Here is a 7,479-nt window from a genome sequence, read left to right as displayed (position 1 = left end):
TCGTTAAATAAAAAATATCATCAGACATCCAGGTGCACTGAGAAGCAACAATAGCAATTTCTCAAAGAGGAAAACTATGTACACATACACACACACACACACACACACACACACACAGAGCAGCAAACTCCCCCAATTTCATGGACTCCTCATTAGCAAAACAAGCTTTCTGCAGAGGAAATGAAAAAGGAAGGGACTTTTCATAAGTGGAAACTGTCCATGTGAGAAGAACAGACTCATTCAACAAGCACGGTAAGTCAGCTGCAGTCTTAAAGTCGAGTGTGTCAACACTGAAATCACCATCAAACCTTTCCTCAGACAGAAATGGGGGCAAAAGGAAAATAGCCATGGTGCAAAAGACACGTTCATTGGAAATGACTTAGCAGCAGTGGACAGGAAGCTGCTAAGAATAAGTTGTGTGGCCAGAGAGGGAGAGGGAAGGAGCTGGCCTTGCCCTCCCTCGGGTCCTCTCCCTCTGGCTATCTTTCTCTTTTCACCGGAGGCACCCTTTGTGAGGACCTCCTCACCTCTGTTACTGTGTCCAGTTTACTCTGGATGTCCTCCTCTGTTCTCACCTGGCTTCTCCCTAACAGACAAGAATATGGAAATTATAACTTTGGGAGGTATTTATTTAGTAAAGTGTTTTTCTGTTTTTGTTTTGTTTTGTTTTGAGATGGAGTCTCGCTCTGTCACCCAGGCTGGAGTGCAGTGGCGCGATATTGGCTCACTGCAACCTCCAACTCCAGGGACAGTCACTGCAACCTCCAGCTCTGCCAGGGACAGTCACCCCAGGATCTCCAGCTTCCCTAGGTCCTGCTAGCCACCCTGGGGACTAATAATTCTCCTGCCTCAGCCTCCTGAGTAGCTGGGACTAAAGGCACATGCCACCATGCCCGGCTAATTTTTGTGTTTTTAGCAGAGACAGGGTTTCACCATGTGGCCAGGCTATTCTCAAACACCTGACCTCAAGTGATCTGCCAGCCTTGGCCTCACAAAGTGCTGGGATTACAGGCTTGAGCCACCGCACCTGGCCCTTTAGTAAAGTTTTATTTCTCTGTGCTTAATTTAATAGAAATCAGGTTAAATTTCTTCTCTATCTTTCCTTTAGAAAGCTTCTTTTTTATTTCCATACAGCAAAACATTTTATGAATATACATATATACATATTTAGTGTACATTATATATATGTGTATATATACATATTTTGCATACACATACATGTGTATATAGAAATGTATACAAGCACATATATAAATTATAGACACAAACACACACACACACACACACTGCTCAATAGAAAAAAAATTTAACTCCACATTGCACAATGAAAGAAAACAAGGAGATTAATTTTGGCAACTGTATTTTCCCCAGAATATTGCATTAAATTATCTTTTACAGATATAGTTGTGGGTGTTTATGATGACAATGTCTATTTTTTAACACTGTTCTGCCAATACGACAAAAAACTTACTTTGAAAAATCTTATTTAGGTACTAACCAGTTCCAATTAACTCCTTCCTATATATTCCATTTATTCTGACAATAAAAGTGTGTAGCTCGAGCTTGTTATCATAGGCAAGTCCAGGATTTAGTAGTATCATTCCTGTCTTAGAATTGACCTTCATGTCATTTTAATTTTTAAACTATTGGGTGTTCTCAAAAGCAAATAAAGGACCAATGTAATATTTAAAACACTTGACAAATGTAACAAACAAGTGACAAATTCAAAACAGAAAAATCTATGTTTCATTAGGGTAAAAGAAGAGAGCAACATATAATTAGTCTGCTTAGGAAAACACATCCACAGAATATATGCTGCAGGAGAAACGTAACAGGAGACTCACTCATCTACTGCAAGGCTTTGAAAAATGTTGGTATCTGTAAACAATAAAGAAAGAAAAGATATTCTTCTCTAATTATTAAAGAGATGTTCAACCATCTGCAAACTATTTTTTTAAGTTCTTGTTGTCCCCTTCCTTTGATTCATGCAAAGCCATGTTGTACCTTTGCTACTTTTGAGAATAATGGGACTTTGAAGTCAATTAAACTCATTCCTCAGCTTGAAGGGAGCAGCAGGTAGAATGTTGTCTTTGGCTCCTCATTAAGTAGTATATTGTTCCTTTCAATGATCTAATATCTACAGCATAATCCACAATTCCGCAGGTAGGTCTGGGTGATTACGCTTTTTCATATTTTATTTCTTTGGCAATACAAAGTCTAAGAGTAGGAAGTAAAAGTTAGTACTTAAATCCTGGGGCAAGTAGGGAGGATAATAATAATGAACAATTTGTGAAATTATTTTTATTTTTATTTTGCAACTTACGAGAAATCAAGAAAGGGAAACAAATTAAAGATTGATGCCTTGTTCTTTAAGAAAAGGTTATACCTAAGATTGTCATAAACTCAGCAATTCTCTCATTTTACATGATAAAGGTTATTTTTAAAATATAGATTTAGACATAGGAAACATTTTTAAATGAACCATGTACTTTTTTAATTAAAGTTTCAAATTTACTTCTTTTATTTCTTATAAGTCATCTTAGTTTGAAGTCAATGCCCAAGAATTAAAGTAGAACTCAGGGTTTTCTTCCCAGCTTAGCCTCATTAGCAAAAGTATCTGCCTATGCTTTATGTCTGAATTGGAGGAAGTTTAGCTCTAAGTCAATATATAAGACAGTATAAGAAAGAATAAAAGTCTATGGCTCCTAAGGAGGATGGGCTTTTTTATTCTAAAATCTATCACAACTCAAACAGGTCAGAAGCTAGTTAGTGGAAGCGTTTGTTGGATTATTGGTTCATTTGGGGACACTTATTTTCTTTGGACTCTAGTTTTCTTATGTATAACATATATCCTACCTGTCATACATAATTAATGTGATTATTAACAGAAATATAGGTGAAGCCACTTAATTAATTATAAATAATTGAATAAATCTTTACTAGCAGGATGGCAATAACAATAAAATAGCCTTTTTATTTTTATAAGTCTGCTGCATAATTCAGTAGTTGGCAGGTAGTAGACTATCAGTAAAATCTGTGGAACTAAATTAAATCAAGACCAATGGAATTTGAAAAAGAAACAAGGCAATAAATAAACACAGTGGAATTTGAAAAAGAAACAAAAAAATGTGTTTGAAAGACTCCCTGTTGCAAGAGAAGGCTCAGATTCCAGAATTAGAAAAACTAAAAATGAATCACTTAAAATGTACCTAAACTCAAGATCCCTTTTTTAGTTGTAGAGAGGAATAAACTAAAACCAAAGGGAAGGACTTGGCAAATGGTGTAATAAAAATTATTAGAAAAAAGCAATAAGTGAAGAAACAGCTTCTGAAAAACATGTCAATACTTATGTATAAAATATCTAAAGTGCTTCAGGAGGTAATCCAGTAGAAAGCAACGTGGCATCATGATGGAATTGGAGGTGGTGTTTGTTTTGTGTTGGGATTTTTCCAAGCTCAAGTAGAAGCACAGCACTAACAAGTCAACTTCTGGTTGTTATCAACTCATTTTGCACCTGGAGGAGAAAAAGAAAATACTTCAGAACACAGTGGAAACTTTCCAGAGGATTTAATACCATGTCATGTAAATCTCTGTAAAGGGAAAAATCTGGTATGCAGCACTTAGTAGCAACAAAGCTTGTATGCTAGGATAGAGTCAATTATCCAATTAGTGATTTGTAAGAGGAAAGTTTTCCTGGAAGAACTTCTAAATTTTAAAAACAAACAACAAGCAAAAAAACTGATCGTCACTATTTAGGTCATTTTCTAAAGGGAAATTTTAAAAGACAAAAATCAACTGGTTACAATGCTCATTTTATTACATACATACATGCATATATACATACATACATACATATGCATGTGTGTGTTCATGCATTTCTAACTCAAGCAATTTTATTCTGTTGGCTGTCATACAAGCACACAGATATCATTTCTCTTCTGAGCCCATATTCTCATAATACTGCTGCTTTCTGTCTATTCTCATCTCTTCTTTTTTCCTTTACAACTTGCCTGCCGTTCTTGAAAGAAAATTAGAAAGGAGAAACAGATCTTAGAGTCAGAGGGGCCCTGACAAGATTCTCTGATCTTCTATTGTATCATTCTCCACATTTTACCGAGCAGAAAACTCAGTTCTAGAGTGGTAAAAGGACTTGCCCAATGTCACACAGCTTTGATAAAAAGGAGACGCTACCTTTTGCAATATTACCGTTTTATTTCCTTCCAGAAACTTATCATTATCAGAAATGATTTCATTACTTTATTAGTTTACATGTATTTGACTGCCTTCAAACACTAAAATATACACCCATGAGTTTAAGGACTCTCACTTCTTATTAATACCTAGAATCAGCAGCACTTAAACAATGTTTAGCATGTCATAGGTATTCCTACATATTTATTGAATAATGAACTAGAATTTTGGTCTTGTGTTTGTAAAGGATACCTTTTAAAACTTCACCAAATAATCCTATGAAAAACAGCACAGAACAGTTAATAATATCTGACTGGTTCTATCCAGCCCGTATTACCTAATATATGCATTTTTAATTGGCAAAAATGTCTACAGAATGTTAATATTTTTAACTCCTTGACAAATACGAATAGTCTGTGGTTCATTTAAATGCCTTAAGGAAGAAGAAAATCCCAAAACTCTGTTCACTTGGGAATCAGATACTGCTGAACGTTCAACAAATACCTATGCTGACTTTCACTATGAGAACCCTAATTTAGCTGGGATGTGGCAAGGCACCTGGTTAAAAATATTTACTTTCTCCAACACCGTTGCATCAAGGGATAGTCCGGTGACACAGTTCTGGCCTACGAGACATTAGTTCAAGATTTCTAAAAAAGTTTTGCTTCTTTGTTATTGGTTCTTCCCCTTTTCTTCCCACTGTTCTTTCTACTTGGACCGACCAGATGCCTGGAGCAGCAGCTTGGTTGAGATGTGAGTTTACAACTCTGAGAATGTTAAGAAAAATGAAAATTGCCTGTTGCTTGTTGGTGTCTTGATTCACTATTCCAGTCCTAGACATTTTATTTCTTGACATAAACATATCTCTACACCGTTGTTTGCTGGTTTTTCCTTAATTTGCTGCCAAATAATTTTCTACATGACACAATTTTGAACTTTCTAAATGTAAATTTGAAGAAAAATTCTCTAGGCCTCACTTTTTCTACCTGTAAAATGAGGGCCATAGACCAGAACTGTGACTCATTTTCCAGCTCAGAAAATGCTAGCCCCTCTAGACTGCTCTCACCTCTTGAAAACAAAGTCATGGTAATGTGCTCCACAAACCTTACAAGTTTATGTCACCAAAGTTCAGCTGGACTTCTGGTAACTGTCTGCCTTGTAAGTTAACCCTTTGTCTGAAGAATTATTTGCTGAATATACTCTAATATTCTGTTACTTTCAGGATTCTAATATGGTAATTTTATATACTGCTGGGATTCTCACTATGTTCGTTCCTTCGAATTAGCTTCATTGTTACTGAAATTCAGAGAAAAGGGAAAACCCTGTTAAGTCATGTTTATAGCATAAGAAATTAAAAACAAAGATGAATCCAATATCATTTTAATTTACTTCATCAAGAATTTTTCCCTTGTCTCCAAGTTACAAATTCCTTCCTTTACCTACTTTAGTCTCTAATCCACTCTCTTGTTCATCTTCCCTCTATACACCAAGTCTCCATTGCCTGCATGAAATATATTATTATATTCAGTAGGGGAAGTGGCTGCACCCCTACACACAATGTCTGTGTCCACAAAATAAATGTCAAGGAAAGACCTACGGTTGAGTGGTAGCCTCTTCACAAAATGTCATCAGGCACCTATCATTCATGTAGATTATTTCAGAATTTACAGGACAATGCTGCATTGCTGTGTGAATTATGTGAGATGTTTGCATCTCACATATTACGTGAGATGTTTACTCACTTAAAATGTCATTTAAAACCAAACATTCCCCCTAGCATTTTTATAAAGCTCTTCTCTGATATAGTTCTTCAAAATGTTATGATGTTATAAAATCTAACAATTTAATTTTGTTAACATAGACAAAATAGACATTTCAGCAACATAGACATTTCTTATTAATTAATGCAACTAATGGAGCTTTGAGGACTGGTTTTTGGAATCACTGAGTTAGAAAATAAGTAAAGGCATTTCTTCTACATTCTGCTTACTCAGAGAAAGCAAATATTAAAAATTGTATATGTATATAGACACTTTAACGTAAGTAGACATGCTTTTTCTATTATTCATTTTGCAATTAAACTGTTTGCTTTTTGATAGTGGCCAAAAAAACATATAAAGACTTTAAAAAAATATAATATATATGGTTTATTTATGAATGCATAAAGCTATATTACAATTAAATGAACTCTGTAATACTTACACTTAAGTTGTTTGCTATGACAATATTTAAAACCAGTGCTTCCCTAAATGCCCACATTAGAAAGTGGGAAAGATCTAAAATTGACACCCTAACATCACAATTAAAAGAAGTAGAGAAGCAAGAACAAACAAATTCAAAAGCTTGCAGAAGACAAGAAACAACTAATAGCAGAGCAGAAGTGAAGGAGATAGAGACACAAAAATCCCTTCAAAAAATCAATGAATCCAGGAGCTGTTTCTTTGAAAAGATTTTCTTTGAAAAGATTAACAAAATAGATAGACTGCTAGCCAGACTAATAAGGAAGAAAAGAGAGAAGAATCAAATAGACACATTAAAAAGTTATAAAGGGGATATCACCACTGATCCCACAAAAATATTAACTACCATCAGAAAATACTATAAACATCTCTATACAAATGAACTAGAAAATCTAGAAGAAATGGATAAATTCCAGGACATATACACTCTCCCAAGACTAAACTAGGAAGAAATCAAATCCCCGAATAGAGCAATAACAAGTTCTGAAATTAAGGCAGTAATTAATACCCTACCAACCAAAAAGCCCAGTACCAGATGGATTCACAGCCAAATTCTACCAGAGGTACAAAGAGGAGCTGGTACCTTTCCTTCTAAAACTATTCCAAACATAGAAACAGAGGGACTCTTCCCTAACTCATTTTATGAGGTTAGCATCATCATGATACTGAAACCTGGCAGAGACACAACAAAAAAAGAAAATTTCAGGCCAATATACCTGATGAACATCGATGTGAAAACCCTCAATAAAATACTGCCAAACTGAATCCAGCAGCACAGCAAAAAGCTTATCTACTGTGATCGAGTTGGCTTCATCCCTAGGATGCAAGGCTGGTTCAACATACACAAATCAATAAACATCATCCATCATATAAACAGAACCAATGACAAAAAGCACACAATTATCTCAATAGATGCAGAAAAAGGCCTTTGATAAAATTCAACACTCCTTCATGCTAAAAACACTCAACAAACTATGTATTGATGGAACTTATCTCAAAATAATAAGAGCTATTTATGAGAAATCCACAGCCAATATCATACTGAATG

At 35.1% G+C, this 7,479-nt stretch overlaps 1 protein-coding gene across 2 annotated transcripts in view; it reads right to left on the bottom strand.

Moving 5' to 3' along the window:
- Positions 1-1,343: 1,343 nt before the first annotated feature.
- PPP1R1C (protein phosphatase 1 regulatory inhibitor subunit 1C) overlaps positions 1,344-7,479 on the bottom strand; it is a 144,087-nt gene continuing 137,951 nt past the window's right edge. For both annotated transcript variants that reach the window (XR_678544.4, XM_003309351.6), the window contains exon 6: positions 1,344-3,514. The gene's annotated coding sequence lies outside the window, so the exon portion shown is untranslated. The remainder of the gene's footprint in view (positions 3,515-7,479) is intronic.

Source organism: Pan troglodytes, chromosome 13 (genome assembly GCF_028858775.2).
Source record: "Pan troglodytes isolate AG18354 chromosome 13, NHGRI_mPanTro3-v2.0_pri, whole genome shotgun sequence".
In the NCBI taxonomy this organism is placed as follows: Eukaryota; Metazoa; Chordata; class Mammalia; order Primates; family Hominidae; genus Pan; species Pan troglodytes.
The sequence above is the reverse complement of the archived record's forward strand: the minus strand, read 5'-3'. Positions and strand labels throughout refer to the sequence as shown.